The sequence below is a fragment of the Panthera pardus genome, unplaced genomic scaffold (genome assembly GCF_024362965.1).
Source record: "Panthera pardus isolate Hobbes unplaced genomic scaffold, ASM2436296v1 HiC_scaffold_2, whole genome shotgun sequence".
In the NCBI taxonomy this organism is placed as follows: Eukaryota; Metazoa; Chordata; class Mammalia; order Carnivora; family Felidae; genus Panthera; species Panthera pardus.
The window spans coordinates 40,161,490-40,189,477 of record NW_026526765.1 but is presented as its reverse complement, the minus strand read 5'-3'; the positions used below and the strand labels follow the sequence as shown (position 1 = coordinate 40,189,477).

Genomic DNA, 27,988 nt, shown 5'->3' with positions numbered 1-27,988 from the left:
AGTTTTGTGAAATCTTTCATCAGATCATCTGTTAGTACAAGTAGTTTAGTTCACAAATAATGCATAGTTTTTAAGCAGGTGCTACACAAGTGTAAGTTTTATGCTTCTATTTTTTTGTCACAATGATGCAAATACTGGAGAAAATTGCCGGGAAGACTCTCTCTTCTCCTCTCTTCCTGAAATGCAGTCTAAATAGCATATATTGTCAAATCTTAGTAATAATAACATTCATGAAACATGACTTCCTCAGAGGAGTGAGAAAAATATTTTGATGTTTAGCAAATGCTATCCCAACAGTGGAAGGGATGCCAATTTCCTGTTAGATGTTAAATCAATCATTCTGACTGCAAGTAGTGATTGAGCAAACATGGCCAAATTTTAATCTATAAGTAATTTACATCTATTCTTTTTTGTTGTAGTTTTCAGGAAATCTAAATATTTAAAAGGAGGCTGTTCACAGGTACCTGGGTGGCTCAGTTGGTTAAGCATACTACTTTTGATCTCGGCTGGGGTCATGATCTCCCAGTTTGTGGGCTCAAGCCCCACATCAGGGAATTGCTTGGAATTCTGTTCTCCCTCTCTCTCTGCCCCTCCCCTCTTTTGCACAGGCTCTTGCTCTCTCACTTGCTCTCTCTTTCTCTCTCTCAGAAAAAAATAAACTTTAAAAACAAAAAAGGAAGCTGTTTAATAGACCCTATTCCAATATCCAGTACCCATCCCCCATATTTATCATAATCAGCTGTGTTTGTGATTAGTTTCTGTGATATTTTTTCAGTAATATCTTGCATTTGAAAAAAATTATAAAACAACAGCATTATAAAAATGTGGAAAGTAGACACAAATTTATAATCCCATTGCCTAATACAGGGTTCCACAATCTCTGCACAATTGATAATTGTGGCTGGAGAATTCTTGCTTAGTGGGGGTTGTCTTGTAGGATGGTTAGAGGCATACCTGTAGCACGCCCTGAGCTTTGACAACAGAAAACCCCTCCCAGGGGTGCCACGTGTCTTCGGTGGCTAAAACTGCCTCTCCACCATTTGAAAACTGTCCTGACACAAAGCTATGATCAATTAGACTGTTCCTGTCAGTTTTTCATTTACATATAGGTCCTTTCATGGATGTGTAATAGAGTGTGTTCATAATGCCATATTCTGATTTTTATGTCATATAACAGTTAAGCATTCTCTGCTGTTAACGAGGTATCAAAATTATCACTTTTTAATTAGCCCCCTTTTGAATTTTTTATGAATAACATGGCAAATAACATCTTTGTGCCTACGTTCCACTTTAAATTTTGCTTTTAAAGTGTGCGTTCTGTTGCTTGTGAATTCTTTTCCTACTTTTTCTGTTAACATATGGAGGCTTAGGTATAGGTAAAATGGAACCAGAATGACTCGAGTTATCTATAAATTCTAAGGTCTGTGCCCTTATAAGACTGGAGTGTTTACACATCCTGCAAGGTGTCCTTCTGAGGGAGGGCTGGGGTCCCCTTGCTCCTGGAGGGGGCCCCCCTTTCCTCTCACGTGCCTCTAGTTCCACATGTCCCCTGCTACAGGAGAAAGCTCAGGCTTTGGAATCAGACAGATGTGGATTCATTCCTGCTGCAAACACTACTAGCTTTGTGATTTGAGGCAATATACACTGTGAAACCTTCTCATCTATAAAAAGAGAGGAAACCGCCTATTACACAGAGCTATTGGAACACGTAGCAATAATGTTTTAAAACATCTAGCAGAATAAGTACTCAGTAACTGATGGCTAAAAGTAGTATTAGTAAGAACAGTGTGGCTTCTTTTCCTTCTTGCTCTAAGCCAGCACAGTCCAAAAATAAATGCAGGCCACAAGTGTGAGTCATAGAAGTAGCTTAACTTTTCTAGTAGCCATGTTAAAATAAATAAAAAGAACAGGTGAAATTGTAATACTGTCATTTTAGTTAGGTCAGTATTTCCAAATATTATCATTTCTGCATGTAATCAGTATTAAAAATCATTAATGAGATGTTTTATATTCTAAGTCTTTGAAAGGTGACATGTGCTGTGATATGAAATGTGTTTTTGCACTTACAGCACAACCCAGTGTGGACCCGCCACATTTCAAGCTCTCAGTAGCCAGGTGTAGCTATAATGGCTACCTTATTGGAAAGCACTGCCGTGAGCAGTACTTGGAAGATGCCAGGTTAATACGTGTGCATTATTGACAAATCAATTGTTATTAAATACAATAGCCACGTCTCCCTTAAAGATCAAATAGTTCCTCAAATTTCCTTTTTTTTTTCTTGCTTTTAATGTTTATCTTCGAGAGAGAGACAGACAGAGACAGAGCATGAGCAGGGGAGGGACAGAGAGAGACTGAGACCGAATCCGAAGCAGGCTCCAGGCTCTGAGCTATCAGCACAGAGCCCGATGCGGAGCTGGAACTCAGAAGTCATGAGATCATGACCCGAGCCAAAATCCGACGCTCAACCAACTGAGCCGCCCAGGAGTCCCTCTCCCTCCCCCCCCCCCCCCTTTTTTTTTTTTTAAAGCGGGACACCAAACTATTAAAACTCCTAAATTTCACACAGCCCTTCTCAATTTTGTTTAGTTCTATAGTTGTCAGTAGGAATATCTTACAGGTACTGTCACTTGAATGTGGGTTGTATCTTACTTGCTATTCAGTTTAACGTTTGACTTAGTTTATCCAAACATTACCATTCAGGTATTTATGAAGCGCAGAATGTGTGCGGGCACCATGCTAAATGTTGGCTTCCGTTAGCTCTTCGGTACTCCAGAAACTTCCATGGGCAGTAGTAATATTATCCCCTTTCCACATGAGGAAATTAAGACACAGAGTGCCCAGATCGCATGCCTGAGATCACACATCTAGGAAGTAGAAGAGTTGGAATAAGAATTCAAGAAAACTGTTGTACAGCTTCATACCCTTACGGAACTGCTGTGGTGCTGGCTTTTTCCTCAAAGCTCCTTTCTTTCAACACAGTCCAATCATTTGTATTTGTCCCATTGGAATACTTGGTCAGGACTTGGTATTCCCAGTAGATGGTCACATCTCCTGCAGAATTTTCCTCTGTTGCCCTAAAATACTAAAAGCAGTGGTTTGGTTGGTCAGTTTGTCCTGGAGGTCTGGGAACTGTCAGGGGAGTGAGTCTGTGGGGTCATAGGCCACGTTCAGTCTGGATCATGCCCCTTGTATCCTTTCTGCTGAGGAATAACCCCTTGCTCGGTATTTCAGTATCAGATTGGAATACTTGTACTTCTTTCTTCACTTGCCCACTCTAAGTTCAGGGTGAAGGGAGGGGACACATATGGGGGAGAATAGTGCCTGGTTGTTACACGGCACCCATACACTGTGTTGTGGGAGAAAGCACGGCCTCCGGATTTCTGAAGCAAGTCAAGAGACAGAAACGTATTATGCGAGTCTGACTCACTGAGCAGAATGGGCCAGATAAATGGTGGGAAAACCCAAAACCAACTTTCCTATGACCTTCTGTGAAATTCTGCTTTGCGCCCTAAGAAGAATGTTAAAAATGATGTGGTCGGAGTTGGGAGAGCTGCAGCTGAGAGACTGTATTGGAAGGAGAATTTCTAATTTTGAAAGGAAGCTCGCTAACCTCATAGCCACCGCTAATAGCTGTATAAATATTAATAAAGCTTTAAACACCTCCCAAATTAGCTTTATTTTTATATCAAAAGTGCAAGACATAGAAGTGGTAATTTGTGTTAGTCCGGCAGACACAAAATTAATTGAGATAAAAACAAGAAGTAGCAGGCAAACCCTTTGGGTGACAAACTAATGAGTTCTCCTGACTCAGGCGGTTTCTGGTGAAACATCATGACAGGAACCGAGTTCCCGTTATTGAGCTGGGAGGCTGTCATATGGATCAGTGCTCCTTAACAACCGTCAAAGTCATAAAAGAAACTGAAGTCAGGCTCCGTGGCCTTGTCACTTACCAGCGTCCTGGGAGGAACAACTGCACCTCACCGAGAGCCTTGGTTTTCCTGTCCTGTGGGGGTATCAGGTGTGCTGTTCCACGTGGGCCTATAAGCCGCACAGTCAAGACAGCAGAGTGTGGGCACGACGAACCCGGGGAAGCATGGGGTAAAGAAGTTCGTTGGCACCTCCAAGTTTGGTATGTGTTTCCCAGCACAGTTGAGCAACACATCGAGAACTGACTGCACTCTCTTCATGTTTTCTCGGAAGTATCAACCTGTCACCCGACAGACTCACTGACTTGTATGCAGCCCATAGTCCTTCGAGGCCTAGGTCAGCTGCACATGCCAGGTGCCACATCCTCACGATGCCCTGACTTGTGCAGGCTTTGTTATCAGCTGTGATTTGTTGTTTTCGTTGTTTTTTTCATCCTAACATCCTCTGCTTCGTGTCGGATGGGTTTCTTTTTGAAGTTATAAAATGATTCTACTGTGAAGGGTTAAGAGCTAAGGAAATGAGACTGCACAACGTGGGAATTAGAAAAGAAGATAACAGTCAACCTCCTAGGAACTGTGGCCTTCTAGAAACCATGACTGTTTAAGTCCCAGATTTCTCTACCTTTAGCTACTGCTACAATTTGTATCCTTCGGTGACCATTTTATATCCCTCGTGGTATTTCTTCTCATAGGCTTCCCTTGAATTCATGACCCCAAGATCAAGAGTCACACGTTCTGACTGAGCCAGCCGGGAGCCTCTGTCACCCCCATTTTTTCACCCTGGGCCCAACGTGTCTGTTAACCCAGCCTTCTAGCCAGATTTGCTTCCAGTATAGAACCTGATAAAGGGTATCGATTACCAAGAAAATACATGTTCATCATTACCAAAGGTCCAAACTGAGCATAGCCAGTGTTCTTTTCATGCATTGAAATATGTTTCTTCGCACAGTTTGAGCTTGAAAAAGAACTTTTTAACTACTTCCAATTTTTGGTTAGAAGTAGAATATGAAATACAGGCATCAAGTTTCCATGCACCTTTTTTTTCCCACACATTAATAACTACCATCTAATTAGTAATGCTGAAGGTGCCAAATGACTAACACGGATCTTTTAAAAAATTAACCATACAATGAGACAATACTTCTCAGAAGTATTTGAGACATTACTCTAAAGCCAAGTCTCCTTTAATTACCCTACTTGCTACTTCCCACCATCGCTCCCTAGAGATACCATATTGAGACTATGGTATATATCTTTCTAGAACCTTCTGTATGTTTTCTCATATTTTACATTTATCCAGAGAAAATGGAATCTTGTTTTTTGTATCTGTGTTTTTGCATAAATGCTGCAATACCAGTACATTGTGATCTTCTAACCAAGTGATCAAGTAAACGAAGAGTTCACACCAACGTCTAAATATAGTGGATTAGGTTGTCAATTGGAAATTAAAGTCCATACACTATGTTGAATGCAAAATTTGAAAAATGCCTAAAGACCCACAAGATCCATTTGAACTGATCTTACAGCCTATATCCAACGTTGCTTCCCCTCACAGTGAAGACGCTATCAGAAGGGAGCACCTGAACAAACAAGAAAGAGTTCCTCTAAGTTTTATGGATCTCTCAGCCTTTAAAGCTGCCCCACTGTCATTTCTTAGGAAACAGCCATGTTAGGTCATTTGGCCAACTTAATAATCCCTGTGTTTCCATTAGGCTGAGACAATGGTGATCTTTATTCTGTACAAGTGAAAAAAAAAAAAAGCAACTTAAGTATAGATTAAGGAAGAGCAGAGGGATTGTATGAGTGGCTAGGAGATGACAGTTCTATCAAGACTTTTCTTGAGAACTTCTTGGACTGGATTTAAAAGGAATGTGTTGTGATGATGTAAAGGAGTGTGTTATTAAGATTGTTTTTTCAAATGTATTTAGAACACAGTCACATCTCATCAACACCACTGCTCCCACCAGCATTTCTCACATGCAATGGTAATGGTCTCTGACCTTCTCCCTGATCTCCCCCACTCCCCCCTACCCCCTTGCTCTCCCATACTTTATTTTCTCCAGTAACCTGAGGAAGCTTTCAAAGATGGACGTCAGATGATAACTCCAAAACTGCCCATGGCTCTTCATGGTAAAAGCAGAACCACTGTATAATCTGGATTCTCCCACTTCCTTGGCTTCATCCTCTAGCATTTCCCCTTTAGCTCCATCAACTCCAGCCACACTGCCCTCCTCCTGGTCCTTGAACTTGATAAGTAGAATCTCATCTCAGAGCTTTGATACCTGCCATTCCCTCTGCCCAGATATCCCCATGGCTCACTTCCCCACATCCTTGAGGAATTTTTTCAGCTGTCACTTTATTAAAGAGGCCTTTTCTGATGCCCCTTCCCTCAACCACTCTTTTTTACCAGTTTTTTTTTTCCTACATAGCACTTCTTCACATACCACATATTCATTTGTTTGGTTTTTTTCTTAGCTCATCTCATGAGAATATAAGCTCCTCACGAGAAGGGTATCCATTTTTTTTTTTTTTTTTTTTTTTTTTGGTCTGCATCAGCCAGAATGATGCCTAGTGTAAAGTAAGGTTCAATAAATACTTGCTTAATTAACAATCTGTGTAAACCAGCCAAGCTAAAAATTGAGAGGGAAAAATGAGGTATGAGGTTCTGAAAATCAGTCTTGGATAGGACTAAGGGAGCCAGTAAATAAGGGGAGAGGGAGGTAAAATGCCACTGCGTATTCTTTACAGTTTCCTGACATCTTCATATATTATCCAATTATAGGGATTTAGAGACTGTGCTTTAGATGGTGACCTACAACTTCTGTCTGTCGGGGCCATTGTAATTTAAGTATGCTACTATTTCATTAATGAGGGTTGAGCCCCTGTTTAGTAAATAACCAAACACTCTATAGAGAGAAGAACATGATGGGAATAGAATGTTCTTTTTAAAAATATTTTTAATGTTTATTCATTTTTGAGAGAGAGAGAGAGAGAGAGAGAGAGAGAGAGAGAGAGAGTGAGAGTGGGGGGGAGAGGCCTAGAGAGAGGGAGACACAGAATCCAATGCAGGCTCCAGACTCTGAGCTGTCAGCACAGAGCCTGATGCGGGGCTCAAACCCACAAACCGCGAGATCATGACCTGAGCTGAAGTCGGACACTTAACCGACTGAGCCACCCAGGCACCCCCTAGAATGTTCTTTTTAAACAGTGTTATAGTTCTGTGTTAATACCTGCTTCCTCACCTTGAAGTTTATTGCCAAACTTAAGGTGTTCATTTTTGAAGGAAAACTGTTTGATAGTCTTTTAGAGGCTTCAGAGAGAACATTTGTTTCTTTAGGATCTGCTCCAGGAATATCAGAAAAAAAAAAAATACTAGGAAGTTTAAAGACAAGCCAGTTAGAAGAGAGGGCAAGATGAACAGTAATTAGTTTCATAAACAGAGATCCTGCATTATTTTACTCACTGATATTTACAAGGTACTGTTCCTACTTCAGGCTGACTATAAATCATTTTTCCTAAAATTTAATCTCCCTTTTAAAATTGTTTCTATCTTCTTTTCTGTGAAATAACATTTTTTCTTCCAGAACTTTCTATCTGCCAGTCAATTAATTTGTCATTGTATCGTTCAATTGTGTGCTCATCACCACCACAGTCAAGGGCCTAGATAAGCATTTTCTCATTTAATTCTCAAAATTCTTTGTAAGCTAGATATTTATTGTCCTCTTATACTCAGAGGAAATTGATGTTTAGAACATTTAGTAATTTTCCCAAGGACACTTAACTAGTAAGGAGCAGAGCCAGGAATCAACATAGGGTGTGTGCTATACTGCACACTGTGGGGTCTCTCCGTCACACCACACTCCTTCTTCAAGAGGCCAAGTGGCCTCTGGAATCTCCCCTAATCTCCATTTGTCAGTTTCTTCATTTGTAAAACTAGGGATTTGAACCAGATGTTCTTTAGGGTCCGTCTCCCTTCTCTCACCGCTCTGTTCATGGCCATTATTATTGGTAGTGGCTACCACTATTGAGTTAAATTCTTTACAAACAGAACTTATTAAAGTCAATAACCGAATGAGTATGTATCATCATCAAGTTGCAAGTGGGATTTGGAGTGGTTAAGTGACTTGCCCAAGGCCACTAAGCTTTCAAATGTAGAAATCCTACGTCAACCCAGGTTTAGGGTCATAACACGGCATGAATTTGTACTGTTTCTACACTATTGCCTACTCGTTTTGTGTAATAAGTGTAAATTGGACAAATGAGAAGAATCTTCACTGATTTGACAAATATTTGTTGAGTAGTTATTGCTGGTCAAATTCTGCTAGATCCTGCAAACCCAAAGATGAACAAAGTTCTATCCCTGTGCCTAGGGAGTTCAGTAGTGCATGGGGAAGGGGAGGTACACAGGGATAATTGTAATACAATGTGAAAAGTACAATAATAGTGCCTAAATGGAGGGCCATGGGAACTGGGGAGATGATCAGAGACATGGGCACTGAGAGGTGCCACATACGCTGTGATACCGTTTAAATGAAACGTCCAGAACAGGAAAATCCAGAGAGAAAAATAAATTGGTGGTTGCCTAGGGCTGGGGATGGGCGTGGAAGGAAACGTGCGGGATTTCTGGTGGTGTGATAAAAGGTACTCTAAACCTGATTACGGCGATGGTTGCACATCTCTGTTGAATAAACTAAAAGCTATTGAATTGTGTACTTTAAATGGGTGAATTCTGTGGTATGGGCATTATATCTCAAAACAGCTTTTATAAAAAAAAAAAAAAGGCAAGTGAGTGTTGGAGAGAGTGGGATGTTTAGGTAACTGAGAAGTTTGGTGCGACTGGAATATAGGTTTCAAGGAAGTGAGATAGGTGTAGATTGCAGCCCTTTGGCAAGGACCTTGTGCATCAGATGAAAGCCTTGACGCATTTTCACCCCACATTGTTGTAACGTTCACCCACGTGGCTGTGTATAGTTCATATGTTTCACTTTTGTGTAATATTTCACGATGTAATTGTGTAAATATACCACGATTTACTTACTCATGCATCTGCTCTGGGACATTTGTTTTGTTTCTAGATTTTGCTCTTATAAACAATACTGTAATAAACTTTCTTATAATCTGGTGTGAGTCTCAGAAGACAGTGTCAAATACAGTGCTATTTTTATAAAGCTCAAAAACGAGCAAAGCTTTTAAAGGTACACCAGCACACTTGTATGATAAGACTCACAAAACCAGGAAAGAAGTAATAATCACAAAGTTTAGCATCATGACTTTTTTTAAAGGCAAGGGGGCAGCAGGTGGGCAGGGAGAGAGGGGAGGGAAGGAGCAACGGATGGATGCAAATTTACAGACGATGTTCTAGTTATTTTTGTTAAGATTTTTTTTTAATGTTTTTATTTATTTTTGAGACAGAAGGAGACAGAGCATGAGCAGGGGAGGGGCAGAGAAAGGGGGAGACACAGAATCTGAAGCGGGCTACAGGCTCTGAGCCATCAGCACAGAGCCTGACGCGGGGCCTGAACCCACGGAGTGTGGGATCGTGACCTGAGCTGAAGTCGGATGCTCAACCGACTGAGCCACCCAGACGCCCCGTTAAGATTTTATTTTTAATCTCTACACCCAACATGGTACTTGAACTCATGACCCGGAGATGAAGATTCACACGTTCCACCAACTGAGCCAGCCAGGTGCCCTAACAATGTTCTAGTTCTTGATTGGGTGGTACATTCATAGGTACTTTCATAGATACATAAGTATTTATCAAAATCAACTTTAAATTTTAGAACGATTTTTAGATTCACAAAATTAATGCAAAGATATTACAGAAAGTTCTGTATCTCCCATATCCAGTTTCTCTTGTCTTACCTTAGCATGGTACCCTTGCCACAATGAATAACAGATATCGATGCATTGTTATTAACTAAAATTCATAGTTTATTCAGACAGATTTCCGTGTGTGTGGGGGGGGGGGGAGGGGTTTGTTTGTTTTTGTTTTGTTTTTTTGCCTAATAGCTTTTTCTGTTCCTGTAGCCCATTCAGGATACCAAAGTACATTTACTTATCATGTCTCCGTAGGCTTCTTTCAGAATGTTTCTCAGACTTTCCTTGCTGTGTTGTTTTGGGTTTCTTACTTGTTTTTGATGACCTTGACTGCTTGGATGCTGGCCAGGTATTTTATAGAATGTCCTTCAATAGGAATTCATCTGATGTTTTTATCTCATGATTAGACTTAGCAGAAAGGTAACAGTGGTAAAAATGCCACATCACATCATATCAAGGGTATATCCCATCAACATGTCTTATCGCTGTTGGCATTATCTTTGATCCACTGCCTGAGGTAGTGTCTGTCAGGTTTTTCCACTGAAGTTATTCTTGTTCCCTTTCCTACTGTCCTCTTTGGAACAAGTCACTGTGCAGAGCCGCACTGAAAGAGTAAGGATTTATGTTCTGCCACTTTAAGAATGGAGTATCTGCATAAACTACATGGAATTCTTCTGCGTGGGAGATTTGTCTCTTCTCCCCCATTTTTTAATCTGTCCAATTATATCAGTATGGACTTGGATGTTTATTTCATACTTTGGGTTACAATCTAACACCATTTTGTCACTTGAATCGTTTCTGGTTTTAGTTGGCAGGATGTCCCTTTGACATACCCTTGTCATTGTCAAGTTTGGGAGGTATTGGGGTTTTTGTATTTTAGGGCTTTCTTTGGCAATTCCTAAATGTCTGGCACTCCAAAGTGTTCCAGACTCGCCTTGTACAATTCCTATCCCAGCCCTAGAATCAGCCATTTCCCTAAGGAGCCCTGCCACGTTCCTTTTATTGGAGAGCAGACACCAAGACACCAAGGTATGGATTTGGTGTGCTCATTGCTCTTGGAGCATTGTTGCTTCTAGGCCCTCTCAGTTGACAGAGCAAGGAAATATGCATGTAAATATGTATACCTGTAAATATTTTTTAGATATAACCTTCTGTATCTCTATTAAGCTAAATATGAGTTCATACCGATTCAGCTCTAATTCATTTCTAGATGAATCATTTTAGCCTTTTATCCTTGCTTGTATATAACCTTCATCTCCAATGGTGAGAGGCCTGGCTCTCACCATCCATATGTTTAATCGTTCAACTTCAGTATACATGTATAGTGGTTTCACAATTATTCATGTATACCCCTACAAGAAACAACGTTATTGACTGGAATGTAGTTCCTATGTACAGTTCCTTTTGATTTTAGTCTTCCAGACTGTTTATTTCCAAAGTTACTTAGGTCAGCACTTTATGCTTTTATACCCTTTAGTGAGGTTGTTTCATACGTTCTAAACACATTCAGATTCTTTTGTCACTTTCTGCACTCCATCCTAGGATCCCTCAACCTGCTGTTGGAGGTTTTTTTTTGGTTTTTTTTTTTTTTTTTTTTTTTTTTGCATGCATTAGAATTTACTCTGTCCTGTAAAGTTCTATGGATTTTGACAACACTTAATGTCTTGGAGCTACCTTTACAGTAACCTGCAGAATAATCTCACCTCCACAAAAAATCTTCCATGTTCTACTTAACTCTCCCACTCTGAAAAGGGCAGCCACTAATCTTTACTGCCTCTGTATTTTTGCTTTTTCCAAAATATCACATAGTTGGAATCATACAATATGTAGCTTTTTCAGACTGGCTTTTTTTTTTTTTTTTTTTTTTTTTTTACTCAGCATTATGCATTTAAGATTGACCCATGTCTTTTCATGGTTTGATAGCTCTTTTCTTTTAATATTCCATTGTATGGCTATACCCATTTATCAGTTTACCTACTGAGGGGCGTCTTCGTTGCTTCCAGTTTTTGTAATTATGCATAAAGTTGCTGTAAACATTTGTATACAGGCTGTAGTAGGAACTTAAGTTTTCACATCAGTTGAGTAATTACCTAGAAGCATGATTGCTGGGTCATATGTGAAGACTATATTTAGTTCTGCAAGAAACTTGCCAAACTGTCTTACAAAGTGGTTATACCATTTTTCATTCTCACTATCAATGAATGAGAATTGCTGATGCTTTGCATCCTTACCAGGAATTGGTGGTCTTAGTGGTTTGGACTTGAGCCATTTTAATAAGTGTGTGGTGATATCTCCTTGTTTTCTTTTGCATTTCCTAATGTCAGTGATACTGAACATCTTAAGTTTATTTTTCTATTTGGTTAGGTGTCCATTTGGATATTCTGCCCACTATTGCTTATATTCCTCCCTCCCTTCCTCTGTAATTCATAGATGTGGCATGTATTCTTTTGTTTATATCAAATAATACAGTAAAATATTAAAACAAGGGAGCAGAAAAAACTTTGAGCCTAATACTATAGGTGTAAGGGCAGATTCGGTTAAGAATTCAGACTTAAAAAAATCAGACTTCAGGCTCTAGCCTTGCTATTTACTAGTCTTGTGACTTTGGGAAAGTTATGTAATTACTCAGAGTCTCAATTTCTTCATATTTAAAATGATAATGTTAATATCTATCTGACCTGTTTTTGTGAGAATTTAACTAAAACAACAGGGTTAGGTAGAGTTCAAGCTAGAGACTTTACCCACATACCACATTGGATATAAGAAATAGTGATTTCCCCGAGGCGCCTGGGTGGCTCAGTCGGTTAAGTGTCTGACTTCGGCTCAGGTCGTGATCTCGCAGTTCGTGGGTTTGAGCCCCGTGTCGGGCTCTGTGCTGACAGCTCCAGGCCTGGAGCCTGCTTCGGATTCTGTGTCTCCCTCTCTCTCTGTCTTTCCCCTGTGTGCCCTCTGTCTTTCCCCTGTGTGCCCTCTGTCTCTGTCTCTCTCTCAAAAATAAATAGACACTAAAAGAATTAAAAACAAAAAAAGCAAAAGAAATAGTGATTTCCCATACTGTCAACAAGGAGAGCGTACTCATTCATTAAACAAACATTAAGTGCCCATTCTGTGCCAGGAGCCGTTCTCTGTATGTGGAATACATCCATGGGCCTCAATGTGGTGGGATTTACCATAGTCTTTTAAACCGGATTGTAATATTTACACATAATTTAGAAAACGAACTTGAAGGGAGAAAAACGGAAGTCAAGAATTAAATTAGTAGACTTTTCTAAAGATTCAGGCACAAGATTATAAGAACCTAAAAGCTAGAACTGGGCATAGAGAGGAGGGACCAGCTGAGAGAGGTATCTCAGAAACAGAATCCAGTTGACATGGAGATTATTAGCTGATTATGGGTAAGACAGAAAGTGGTGTTAAAGATGACTGGCTTTTTCTGAATGGGAGATTATAGAACACTGGTTTATAAAGGAGCAGAGTCACTTAGAATGTTTTGACAGTCAACACAGCCTTACACATATGTACTGTCCCTAGCCAAATTTTCTTTTGTAAAAACTCTTTAATTCAGAAGTGCTTATGCCCTAGCAGAAACATCTGAAGAGAAAACTAAACCCTCAAGTCAAGGGGGAAAATTTCAAGATTAATTTCCTGTATTCATAGCCACCAAAAATGTTCTGCGTTGATTCTAATAATTGTGTTGCTGAGCTTTTTCAGAGATGGCACAGTATCCTTGCTTGTCTAATAAAGTTGGAAGGTAAGTTTTTGTGCAATGGCACGATGGGCTCAGCAGCAAAAAGAACTGCACAATTTCATCTCCGATTCTAAGCTAAACAGAGCCGAGAGATAATTCCCCTGTGTGTTTATAAGGAAGAGTTAAATCCCTCCCAGTGTAATGTAGCACCAGATCGAAGTAAACAGACTCTGATTTCAGTGCTAGACACAGCCTTAAGGCAGAAGAAATTACACTGTCATACAGAGGATATGTAGCTGCTGCTATTTTGGTGCCTGAGTTCTTTGTTGTCACATAGTTGAAGGCAATCCAGATGAGGAAGAGTGTTAACCGACAAAAGGAGAAAATTCCCCGCACATGGCTAGAGGGATGTGGGGGAAGAGAAAAGATGGTACACTGCCGTCCGAACTCACCAAAAAGGGGTCCATTCCAGAAGTGGCTGGCTTCAACTTGTCTCTTCATTCTTCTTGGAAGCAAGCGTTCACAAGGACGAAATTCAAGCTACAGTTTAAAAACTGTATTTCATCAGTTTATCTGACAGCGTAGAATCTAAAAATTACCATTGTTCCTTTAATCGGATTAGCGTCCAGTTGCTTACAAAATAAGCTTAGGAAAAAATGGAACACCCACTTCCTTAGGTTTCTTAAGATCTGTGTTATTTAAGAAACAGCATAGTATTTGCCTCTATATATCTTTATCTTTAGATATATATGTACATGTAGGCAGTTACCCTTAAAACTCAAAGAACTATTCTGAGCAGTCTAGGTATATAAGTTCTGCCACTCAAAATGAAAGGAAAAAAAAAGAATACAAAATAGATTCTGTATCCCCAACAATATGGGGATTCTGCCAGATGTTGAGTATGTCTATTCCAGTTATGTGTTCCAGAAATGGGAAAAGAACTTCAGATTGGGTTTGGAGATATGCTATACCCTCTGTAAGACAGACCTAAGCTAAAATTCCATTGATTGCCTCTACTGTGATTATTGGGCCACCAAGATAGTTTTGGCTTCTTAGAATTCATGTTAGTTCAGAGCCACGGTCCAGTAATCTCTGAAAGGCCTCATATTTCCTTTTCCACATTGTACAGTCACCCTGATAAAAGGCCAGTTGTCTCTTTGGGGAAGACTGGCGGGGGGGGGGGGGGGGTGGACAAGAATATAAATGACACAATGTAGAATTTTGACTGCAAGGTGATTATGAAAGTATATTATAAAAACATGGGAACCAAAACAAATCATCTTTTCTAAAGTAATTACTAAAAATAAGACATGAACCGGGAGAGAAAGATGGGGGATAAATTTGGAAATCACCCTAGCATTAGCATGATAAGCAATGCTTCTCTCTGCAAATAAAAATGCAAACTCAGTTATAGAATTCTGAATTAACTCGAGATAACATTAAATGCATGATCCATGCTGTGTCTGTAGTCTTCATTCATGAAGACTTTATCCTGGTGATTTAGTTTGCCTTGAGTGATTACTGGTTGTAGTAAATGTTGTCTTTCCAGCAGCTCGTCCTCAATATTTTCTGAGAACAGCCTCCCATATCCTTTTGGGGCACTTCTCCTTCCACAATATTTTAAGATTCTGCTTTACTGTCAGTTTCAGCACTCTACCTCCTGGCCACAAATAAGACCAATCAGAATCCTTTCCTGAGATTTTATTCAAAGATGTTAGGGGTCTCATCCTTCTTTGTGATGGCTAAGCTGCTGGCTCCCTTCTTCCCACCTGCCCACCACCCCCCCCCCCCCCCGCCCATGTTGAATGGAGGGAAACATTCAACATGAAGTAGGAGAGAATGAGGTCAGCACTCAAGAGAGAAACATGACTAAGATATTGATTAATTTTGCCATGCTGGTATTAGTCTAGCGCCATTGATCTCTTTCACGGTTTCGTGAACTAATCAATCTCCCTCAGATTGCTGAATCTTCCAGTGGAACTGCTGACCAGTTGTGCTTAATGCAGTCCCTCAACACCAGCTGGCTACACTATGCTTCCTGGGATGCTAAATTGTTCACATCCCTCCCTTCTTCAAAAAAATCACCAGGGCCCCTGCTGGCAAGAGCACAGACTTTGCTAGTCAAGAGTCTGAGGTGGTCGTGCTTCTACTAATGAGTGGGTCTCATCACCTCTAGATCTCCTGATCTAAATACCCAGTTCTCTGGGTTATTGAGATACTGAAACATGACAATGTAAACAGTATAAATGTGAAGCACTGTAGTGGGCCGGACACCGTAGCACTCGCTGAGAATGTCCAGCCTCCTGCGTGTGGTTGCCCAGGCCGTCACACATGTAGGTGACCTGCTGTGCCGTCCTCACTGTCCACTCCTCTCCTGACTAAACTGTTGTATCCAGGCCAGCTTACTTGTCATTCTTCAGTAAGCCATACGTTTCCCCTCCATTGGGCTTGCTTCCTGCCTTTTATTCATCTATCGAAATTTAGCCCATTCTTTAAAATCACTAAAATCAACCCCATCTCTTCCATGACTTTTTTTTTGACTGACTGGTCTAAAGTGATCCCTTCCTTCTCCAAATCCCTGGAACGCTCTACTGCCTGTATTTTTAATCTGGTAATTAGCCCTATAATGTCTAGGTCTTTTCTGTTTTTCACTCAAACTGTTATACATTTCACATTATTTTTTATTATCAAACTCTTTTATCCTATTTTAATCTAATTGTATGTTTCGGGTGAGCAAGCACACTTATTTTTTTGGTCTCTCAGGGGGCTTACTACCTAACGGTTACACAGTAAGAACATTGGAGTTAGTCATTCTTTATAGGTCTGTTTATTCTCAATCTCCATGGAAACCATGAACTATGTGAAAATGTAGATATTTTGAACTGTTCTCTTTATGACACATATAATCTTACTCTAATAGGCACCCTTGCATGAGGGAAGGAGTCAGTCTTACATTATGCAGGAAATATCAATCAAGTAGGACGAAAAGAACTATAGAAATTGCTTGGACCTACAAAGGTGATTTTTGTTCTGATTTTAACATTTCCTTCAGGTGAGTTGGCCCTTTGTATCCCAGTGAGCAGTTACACAGAGAAATAGTGACTCCGTCTCTTCCTGACTGAGAGGCAGGATGCAGAACTGAACCTACAATCTTGGCAGATTTCACTCAGCTCCCATACTCCTTCTGTGACGGAAAGACTAGCCAAAATGGAAATAATGACCAAGTTATGGTGGGTTTTTTCTCCTTGGCCCCTAACCTATTTACTCTAAGGTAAATAACCTGTATTTCATGTGTAGCAAAACTGCTATCATATATTGCCTTCAACAATATGTATCTGACAGAAGCTGCGAATCACAATTTAACACCTGTCACAAATGAATACAACACAGAACTGGAAACTTCAGGAGAATTTTGGAGTTTGGTTTGACAAATTTAGATAGAGGTTATGTAGAGAGGATGGTTTCTAGCCACAGCATTCTTCCTAGCTAGCCTTTCAAGCAATTTGCTTTGTTAGGCAACTGTAGTTAATAAAGATCTGCTTCTTGTTCTGTGTCCAGGGAACTACTTTGTAATACCGGTGTTGGGGGTAGAAATACCACAATTGGTGCAAGCAAGCTGTAGTGGACCAGGTTTGACTGTTTCCCAGCAATTACGTTTCCAGGAACATGATGTAACTTGTGGTATAGCCAAATCTTTGAGCTAACAAGTAGTGATATTACTGGGGTTACTGCAGTCATTCTGAATTATTGAGGAAACTTCTAAAATGTGTTCTTAGTCTGAAATTTGGCTTACCAAAATCTTGGCCAGAGAGGTGCATTTTAAAACAAACAAAACCGAAAAGGAAATTTTAAATCCAAAATTGCCTTAAATGTATTAGAAGTAATTTAAAATAAAGTTATGCCAAACTAAAAGGAATAGAAATTTGGAATTGTCCGACATTTTATTATGTGATATCAGCTAATGTTTGTGGAGATTTTAAGACCTTAATGTTAAAGATTTTGCAACCAATGGATAGACCAACATTTTAAGACATTACAGTAGCATTACTTAAAATAGCCCAAGAAAATGATTTGGGCACATTATATTTTATAAGTACAGTGTATCAGTAAGGATACTGATGTTTTTTTCCAATTGCATCTTTATTGAATTCAAAACGTGGCTTAATCTAAGGTGACTGGTTTCTAAATTTAAAATCAAAACAACTTGGAATTAGAAATTGCAGATTTGCAGTCTATCCAAGTTATGAGCATGCAGGAAGCTTTTGTATATTAAAGGCATATATTATATGCTAAGTAAATTTCATGAACAAATAATACATGAATTAATAAATAAATAAAAGAACCAGTCAAGATGCAACAGGGATGACCATATAAAATTTACTGGCACTCAGAGACTGAATGATTTTAATGTTTCCATGTTTCAGTCGTTGTTTATAAAATGGAAATAATAGATTAACCTTATTTGCAGTGTTGTATGAAATGAAACAACACACACAATATGCCTAACAATGCCTTGCCCATGGTAGTCAGTGTTCCTTTTCTCTACAATGAAAATGGAGCCTTAATTTAAAAAAATAAATTCAGAATCTCTTTGCTATAAGTGGAAAGAGACATTTAGAGAGGCCAGTCTAATTGGCAGCTCCTAATTTCCATGATTTCTATCATCATGTCTATAGAGATCATTTCCTAAAGGAAATTTCCCTCCCCTACCTCTCTCCTTGGTCACAAGCTCATACTTGTAATGCAAGGATTATGAAAAGTGTGCGAGGATTATGAAAAGTGCTCAAAAAAGTAGGGAGAGTATTATCATAGTTACTTTTACAGCATACTCTTGAATCTTGAATACAATACTGGTATGCGTGGATTACAGCTTGAAAATCAATGGCTTCCATTCACTCAAACTTTTGTTGAGTTTTGACTGTGCTAATAGCAGGATTGATAAAGACAAAATAAGGCCTACCCCTGGCCTTGGGGAGCTAATTGCATATGGGGCAGGCTTGTCCAATATTAGCTATTTTGCAAGGTATAAAGTGCTAGAAGAGAGGCCTGGATCAGAATGGGAGCAGAGAGAGAGAGCAAATAATTCAGCCTTAGGAATTAAAGAAACCTTCATAGAAAAAGGTTGCAATTGTTTGAGACCCCTGAAAGATGAAGTGGCATTTGGCAGGAGGGGGATGGGGAAGCTGAGGGTGGGTGTCTGAGGCAGGAAAGCATGGAAGTCCTAGAAAGACTGCTGTTACACATGAGCATGACGGGGTGTTTATCTGTAGCGGTAGTTTTTTTAAAACTATACCATTTTAAACTGAAACCTTATATAGAATTCCACATGGAAAAAAGATAAAAACAAAGATGCCTTTTTGAAACAGGGAGAAAGAGCTGGTATCACAGCTGCAGGCTCTGTGACCTCCCCATGGTAACACAGGAGGGCATTCTCAGGGAAGGAAGAAAAGAGTGGTTAGGAGACCGTGTAGACCAGGGTTGGAGGCCAGAATATGTCACTTTAGACAGACTGGACTTCTTAAGTCCTCCGAGGGCTTAGGAGTCACCAAACATTTTTAAGCAAGCAAATAGCATCAACGCTATCAGAAAGAGAGTCCTAGGCTTTCTGTGAAGTGGATCAGAGTAGAGACCTGTTTGTTAATCAGGTATTCCGAGAGTCTAGATGTTAAAGGAAGTGCAGGAACTAATTTGCGTAGATCTGAGTTCTGATGTAGGCTCCTTCTCTGCCAAATTGCCTGACCTTTAAATGAAAGAATCTTAGATTCAAAAGCAAACTTCCATGTGTAGTGAGGCAACTACCTTCCTACTTTGGGTATCTCTTGAACAACGCAGCTGATAAATGACCAGACCAGTGTATGGCCTGGAACGTTTACATGATATGAGACACATTGTATTAGGAAGAGTCTCTTTCTTTCTTGGTAACCCTAATGGCATTTAAAAACCTAAATAATAAAAAACTTAATTTTCAACCAGAGCAAATCTTCTGTTGGGGATTTTACTGGATGAGCTCTGAATATTTATACACAGCCCTCAAATTTTTCTCTGCCTTTTCTGAGGAAATCCTTCCAGCGTTCATGGGACGTAAATTTCAGACTGGTTGCTTTCTTGTTTGCCCTCCGTAGATGCTATCTGTGAAAAACTGGAATCCAGAGATGAAATGAAGTCTTCAGAGGAATGGGGCTATCCTTCCTCTTGATTTGGAAGTACTGCTTCCTCAAGAAGCATATGATTGCAATAATATTTTAATAGCCAGGTCATCCTTACAGCCTTTCGTCAACTCAGTAGCCTTCAGCGAGTCTGTTAGCCCATCCTGTCCAAGGGCCCTCCAGCGTCACAGTAGGGTCACACCTGCCTCCTGTTTATGGTAATTATGGATAATATGATGTTAAATTAAATTTACAGGCAATGTTGTACTTGAAATTCAAGGTGACCCAGTTGTTGTGCAGATGTAGTTTTAAGAAAGACAAAAGAACCATTGACAAGAAAGTAATCTGTATCAAAAGCATATTAAACAGCTTCTGGAAAAAAAAAAAAAAAGAAAGACGTGTTTCCTAGGATTTTGCATTCTGTGACCCTTACTACTTTTGTTTTAGCAATAAAACATTTAGCCTGACTATTCTATAAATAGATTTTCAATTTATATTGCCAGGTAATACACAATTTGATGAGAGTGAAGATGCTTTTCCTGAGAGGCTAGTTAATTGGTTTATATATTATTGTCTTGTATGTGTCTCAGTTTTTCCCTTGGCTTCCAAGCCTTTGAGGCGAACGTTACTTTCTCCAACAGAATATTCTCTTGGCTGACTTCAGCAAAGGAGTGACCAAGTCTGCTCTACATTCATTGGCAGTGATGTTGCAGTAATCGGAATAAAATAAGGTCTTTGGGAGAATCTGGCTCAGACAATAGGAGTTACAAAGTAAAAACACACAGATCCTTACTGTTAGCCCTCTTTCTACATGCTTGGAGCTGAACACCGTTTGACAATCACATGCCAGTGCATTTTATAAAACTGAGAGCAATTTCCCTGCCTGCTTTAGATAAGACCCTCCCCCCTTTGTATTATATCAGTGACATCCAAAAGCTTTTAGAAGCTACTTGGCATCCTTCACAGGTAGTTTTAAAGCAGTTACTGAACTTCGTAACAGCATTGAAGCTCTTGGATGTGGTGGTAAACTGTTCGGCTCTGGGGATTTAAAAAAAAAAACATTACAGATGCAGTTATCAGCTCTTCTGTGATCAATCTTGTTAAAATTCTGCTTCTTGTGTTCTGTTGATACATTATGCAAACAACAGACATAGAATCCAAGTTGTTGGCTGCACTTCTTTTTTATCATAAAACTAAGAAAAATGTGATTCTCTAACAAAAACTGTGGGTACTCTCTGAAAATGATAATTATATTTTCAAGATCCTATTGCTTCTCCGATGTTGATGGACCTGATATTTGATTTTCCCCTCTCAGTGGGACTGTAGGTGTGTTTCGTCTGTTCAAGTATGAACCTTTTTTAAGAGAGGAAGAATATTACTGTACCCTTGGCCACTTCTAAAACATGACTGGTATCTGCATAACGCCATTAGCCAAAAAAAATGTGCCATTGGTGCCAGACAAATCTAAATAAGATTTTGATGCAGGATCAATGGAAATATAACACGTATAAGGATGAACAACTTGTCCTGTAAGATAAGTATAAGCTCGTCTATACTTTTTGTGGTTCTCTTCTGTGGTTTTCATTTTTGTTCCTTTGCTCTTCTCAGTCAAGTTTTATCTAATCTTCCAGGTACTGTATTTCTTCCCTGCTCAAAAGTGTGAACCTCTAGAGACTAGGTCTGTCTTACTATCCCCATCATATACCACGGGATACAGTTGGGTGTATTTGGTAAGGTAGGCAAATGTATGGGTGGGTGAGTAGATGGGTAGGTAAATGTATGGATGGAAGGGTAGACCAGGGCACCTCTTCCCTACCACCATAATTGCTGGAATCCTAGAGACCTAATGGTTGGTCTGTAATCTCTGACAATCTTGAAGTTTCAGGGTGGTCTCAAAGAGCTTTATTGCCTCTTGGAGTATGCTTTGAAACTACATGGCTTGGAGGAAGAATCTGGAGTATCTTAAAAGGAATTATAAAAGACGTAGGCCAGCTCTGTTAATTTTGCATCAATAGAAAGTCTTTGATTTTTCCCAAATGAAGTTATAATTTAGAAATGGGGTGTGATTTTATGACAGCGGTAATGATTTCTGCAGAGACAACAGATGTCCCTGTGGCTATGATTTATATGATTTTCTTTTAATAAATAAGACCAATCTTTTTTGTTTAACAAAGGTGCTAATTATAAATATTAGTTTAGGACTAATTTTGCATGTAAATTCATAGAGTGAGACAAAAAAATAGAAGTCTTGTTTATGTAATTTGAATTTTGGTTTACTCCACAGTTGAATAATTCAGTTGCCTGTGAGTATTTTGTTTGTTTGTTTGTTTGTTTTCAATGACTTTATATTGGTTTTTATGTAAATTTTGAAGGACTCTTGGTGGGCTTGGGGGTACTTCTGTTAGGGATTTTATGTATGCTTTAACAGTTTGTTCCAGCAATCGAGTAAACTTTAGTTCAACGTGGGACATTTGAGTTGTCAATTTGGAAATCCTTTGCCAAGCCATCACAGGAGTATTGGCAAAGATAAACTTTAAAATAAATTTCCTTATATTTTGTCTAGACTTCTAAGTACTAACTACATCTGCTTTGCAGAGAATCAGATTAGGCCAGGAGAGTCTTACGTCTTCATTATGCCATTATTTGTAGTACATAGTGTTTGGATAAAATATAATTTTTCTGATATCTCTAAGCAAGTTATAAATAAGCAAAACTTCTTAAGAATGATGGCAATTTCATTACCTTCACATGAGAGCCTCCCATGTGCTCTCATCAAAATAGCCATTGCTATAGTCAGCCATAAATTGCTGGGTATTAATTACTTACATACTACATATTGAATTGGCTACCAAAGTATGATTGACTTGAATTTCTAGATACTGATTAAACAGTTAAAATAGATTATTGGAAAATGTATTTCTAAGATACAGAATAGTTTAAGGATTAGGTTAGATAATTTAATCCCTTGATAAAAGGTGTATAATATTAATAATGTATGAAAAGGCCTCAAATAAAAATGTTTCCATTGCTGCCAGAAAGCAGGGGTAAATGATAGGTTTATTTTAGTTTGTTAGCACACTAGGATGTCCCCCTGAATTGCAAATATATTGAAGGCTACAACAACTCTGGTGATACGGAGGTAAACATAAGTGAAGTGTTTTAAGCGACTAACCCGTTTTAAAGTATACTTTAGCTTCTCATATTAAATGCCATTATCGTCCCTAAGTTCACAATGGCTGCCAAGATTCCCGGGTCAAGTTGTGCTAAAATCTTTTAAACATCTTCTAGAGTATTCTGTTTTCTACCTGACAGGTAGAAACCTAATGAAAAGTAGAGTGGAGGCATTAGACATCACATAGATGATTTCCAGGTATTACCTTTTAGTTCAGAGGTTAGTTTTTGGTGTCCCAAGAGAGGGCAACTTAATCTGTATGGATTTTAAAAATGGATTATTACTCCGTACATTTCATTCACATAAGTATTTATTAAATTTCTCTTATTGGACATCATCATAAAATATTGTATGAACTTTTTCTTTATTTGGGGTGATAGTTCCAAGTTCAGTGTATTTTAAATAGTAAAAAAGGAGAAAGGAGAAGGTTAAGGATAAAATATTTCCTTGAAACTTAATAAATGTGTACTTTAAAAATAAATTTATGGGACACTTGGGTGGCTTAGTCGGTTAAGCATCTAACTCGTGGATTTTAGATCTATCAGATCATTCATGATGTCTCGGTACATGAGTTGGAGCCCCACAGGGGCTCTTTGCTGGCAGGGTGGAGCCTGTTGGGACTGTCTCTCTCTCTCCCTCTCTGTGCCCCTCCCAGCCCGTTCTTTCTCTCTCTCTTTCAAAATAAATAAACAAACTTAAAAAAAAAATTAAAAATAATTTTATTACTTTAAGGTGATTGAGAAATATGCATTTAGTACTTGGAAAGAGTACTTTATTTGTAATTGAAAAAGTAATGTGTTTTATATCCAAGATAAAAGTTGGATAATATTGTGTTTGTATTTCTCTTTTTCTTGGGTAGTAGGATCAATGTCATTTTAGATATTAGGATTTCAGTAACCTAAAAGTAGACCATTTTCTGGCAAATAAAAAGTTGTTTTAAGACATTTAGGGGCACCTGGGTGGTTCAGTCGATTAAGCTTCGACTCTTAATTTTGACTCCAGTCTTGGTGTCACGGATCATGGTATTGAGCCCATTGTTGGGCTCTGTGCTGGCAGTGCGGAGCCTGCTTGGAATTCTCTTCCTCCCTCCCTCTCTCTCTCTGCCCCTCCCCTGCTCTTGTGCTCGTGCAATATCTCTCTCTCTCTCTCTCTCTCTCTCTCTCTCAAAATAAAAAAACAAATTTTTTTGCAAGTGACTTTTAAGGCCTTAAATCAAAAGGCAAAAAAAATCCAAGATATTTACTTGCCTCATAGTTTTACTTCCAGTTTTAATTATAAGAAACAAAATATACTTTTGTTTAGTTTTTTTTAATGTTTATTCATTTTTGAATGAGAGAGACAGAGCACAAGCAGGGGTGGGGCAGAGAGAGGGGGAGACACGGCATCTGAAGCAGGTTCCAGGCTCTGAGCTGTCAGCACAGAGCCTCATGTGAGGCTCGAACTCACAAACCATGAAATCATGACCTGAGCCAAAGTCGGATGCTTAACCGACTGAACCACCCAGGTGCCCCAAAACAAAATATATTCTTAAATATGATGACTCCCTTGTATAAATTTCCACTTAAAAATAGAATTGTCACTTTGAACCTTGTGTCTCTCCATCTATTAGGATGTGCTATAATTACCTATTTTTAAAACCCCACCTAAAATCACTTTTGATATGTAATTTGCTGTATGAAATTGAACACTAAACTCATTTTTAATTTTGGAACTCAAATTTGTAATGGCATAATGCCATTACATTTTTTTGGACTGCTTTAAAAATTAGTAAAACATTTTGATTCCGAAATAATTAGGTTTTTATTAGCCTGAAAATAGAGCTCATCCCAGCCCTTTTACCCATCTGCCACATGAGTCGTATGACAACGTTAACAGGTGCTTCTTACTGAGCTTCCACAAAGTATGGATTTGAAAACAGAATCCTGCTCTTGAGTATAACTTCAGAGTTCTCATGTCTGGCTAAACAGTGGGAAAAAATGAGGTGTCTGTCTTCAGTCAGTATTGGAATAAGTGAAATGTGGCAGTAGAAATTTTCTAATGCCAGGTATAAGTATATAAAGTGATTTATTGGCTTGATTGTATTTGAAATTTTGAAAATGTTGCAAATAATGTGTCATCACTGTAAAACATGTAATTTATACAGGGCATATTTCATTTTCAATAATTTGATGTTTTTCTTTGATTCTCAGAATCTTTCTTGATTAGTATTTTTATTTCTCTCTCTGTAGGTAAGTGGAGGAGACTCCAGTTAATTATTCCAAGTAATTGTTCTTAACTCCACATTTAATTGACTTATAATTCCTTTCTTAAAAAGTCAAATTATATGACAAAGTATTTTGAATGACTTTATTAGAATAAACAAATTTATTGGGAATAGACATCTTCTCAGATATTTAAAAATGGTTTTTATCATTCCTTTGCCTTTGGATATTTCTTAAAGATCTAATTTACCAATGACATGCTAGATTCTGGATATTCCTTTATTTACAAAATAAATGCAAATTTCACTGGACTCATCTTGATTAGGAGAAAATCAGGTATATACTCTTCAAAAGAGTCATGTTCCCCCTCCTGTTACATTTCTGATGACCAAGTATATCATAATTAATTTTGCTATTGCCTGAGGAGACCTACGATAAGGATATGTAATTCATTCTAAAATAATCAAGGACTTTAGTAATTAATTTTAAAATAAAATGAATCATCTTTTGGCTTACATGCCATCCATTAATCCTGTATGGGAATTTGATTACTGTGTCTGTACGGTTTTTTTATCTGATAACTCCAGACAGTTCCTTTATTTGAGAGTATAACTACTCATCTGGAATTGAATTCTTAATGTTTTCCCATTGTGAATTTAACAAAACTGTGAACTGATTTTATACAGCTATCTAAAGCACTTGCTCATAACTGAGGAGTATATGATTCAATATGTCTCAGAACTTAAATTTGTTTTTTAATATCAGTGTGTGTGTGTGTTTTAACTTAAACTATTTCATTCAGTATATATACCTAGCCTGTGTACTGAGGCTAAAAATTTTCTTTTCAGGAATGCGTATGTTTTGACTTGGTAGAATTTCAGTATTTTGGTTAAATCATTCAAAAAGTACATTTCTTTACAAGTTGATTTTTATAAAGTTGTATCTTTTCAGACCCACTACATTATGTTTTACTTCAGAAATTTGTTATACTTGCCTACAGAAGTATTTTCAAAAGCATTTTATGTAATAGTTTGGTAGACCAACCACTTTTTGCTTTAACAAATAGCTTTGGCTTGAATAATATATTTTATTCATGGTGGTAGAGGGCAGTGGCTCTAAATAGTTTAATATTTGTTCTCTCTTGGTCTTTTGTTAATTTGAAGATTCATGTAATAGAGATTTAGAGGTTATGAGTGTTAAGACCTTTAGTTTGGGTATTATTTTTGTAACCCATTAATTTATTGTAGTAGGAGTTAGATACGATACAGGCAGTTCTGATAGCATTGACTTATTCTCATCCTAGGAATCAGGTCAATCCACAATGAAATGTATCACTCCTCCAATTTAGTGAATACAGGGGTATCTCTATTATTAATAAAATACTGACCCTACTTTCCATCCCTTGTTTGAAATATTCTGGGAGAATAATGGTAAGACAAGCAAAAATAGACTTTCAAAGCTACTACTTCTCTGTAAAAATAGAATAATATCTTCATTAAGATGCTGTTCTAAACTATTATTTTTAAGGTATTTTAATAAATATCCAACAACTCCAATACAACTTTAAGGCAGTTATTTATTTTCAATTGTTAAGCGAGCATTTTCTGAGCTCTACTGGTACAATCTCTTACCTGATAAAGATGTAGATTCCAACTTCCACATAAAAGACACGCCTATGTCCGCATGTAGCGACCTACCTACCTGAATCCAAATAAGGCTATCAAATAAAGTGTTAACCAAACTATCTCATGCAATTTAGCCAACCAACCCAGGAAATAGAGTGCAATTAAAAATAATAATAATAATAATAATAATAGAATTGAAAATACTGCAACCATCCAGAAAAAGTAAGGAGCTACAACTTTTATTTAAGTTAGGAATAATATGAATGGTTCATTATGTCTGATTAAAATGATAATTACAAACTTCCATATCCCTTAAGTATAATTTTTGTGAAACATTAATTATTCCCCAATTTAAGCAATTTTTTCTTTGATCCTGTGGTCTTATTTGCATTGTTTCAAATTCCCTTCCCACTCCCCCCACCTTTTTTTTTATCTCTCTATCAGTTGTTTTTCCTTTTTCCTTTTTTTTCTTTTTCTGTACCTGGCACTTAGTGTGCCTTCAATATAGATGTACCAAAAGAAATAAGGCATAAACAATGGTTAATAATCTCTAAGAAAAATCAAAAGCCAGAAAAGTGTTTTTTAACTTTCTCCCATTCTGAGGATAAGCACCTCACATGGTCAATCTCCAGACTTAAGAGGGAAAAAGTAACAGACGCTAGAGTGTATTCATTTAATCAGTATGATGTGGAAAATGTCTTTGCTCTTAGCAAGTAGAAAGATTGCTCTACCTCAGTAATGCCAATCATCTGTTCTGTGACTACACATGCTACATGATGAAATTTTGATTCACAGATTTTCTTTAGAAATTGGGTGTTTTCACAACTTTCACATTTTCCAGATTTCTTTTTCCCTTCTAGTAGGACTAGCCCAGAAAAACCTTTGTCATTGGTATTGTTCATCCAGTGTGGGTGTTGCAGATAGTGGTGGGGGAAATATATACATAATGGGGAAAATGCCTGTTACTTTTGCATTTTTCAAAGTCCGGTGGGGAAAAACTGCTGATTCTTAAAACAACCATGATGACAAGAGCATGTCAATCACTGTTTCCATGAAGGGCGGTATATTTTGGGTTTGTTTTGTGGAGAAATGGGGCATTCATATGTGCTTTTAAATGTTGTAGCTCTGAATAAGCTTTCCATAAAATAACTGTTTGTCTTGATAAATAATACCACCAAAGCAACAAGTCACATGGCATATTCTCCTCAGAACTTTGCCTCTAGAGCTTAGCAAATGTTATCTAGGATAGAAGGACAATCCTCTTTTCTCACAAATGCCATGTATTCTATCTACAATGTTCCTGCACAAGATAAAACTTAAAGGTTTTCTTTAAGACCTCTTCCAGAATCTTCCCATCATGAAATAGAATGTCGTCTATTCATCTACTTTGAATGAGTGGCCAAGAGGACA

General features: G+C 38.3%; 1 protein-coding gene across 8 annotated transcripts in view; it reads left to right on the top strand.

Annotated features, from left to right (window-relative positions):
* The window catches only part of ARL15 (ADP ribosylation factor like GTPase 15), a 553,398-nt gene that overhangs the window by 390,695 nt on the left and 134,715 nt on the right, over window positions 1–27,988 (top strand). The gene's annotated exons all lie outside the window — the stretch shown is intronic.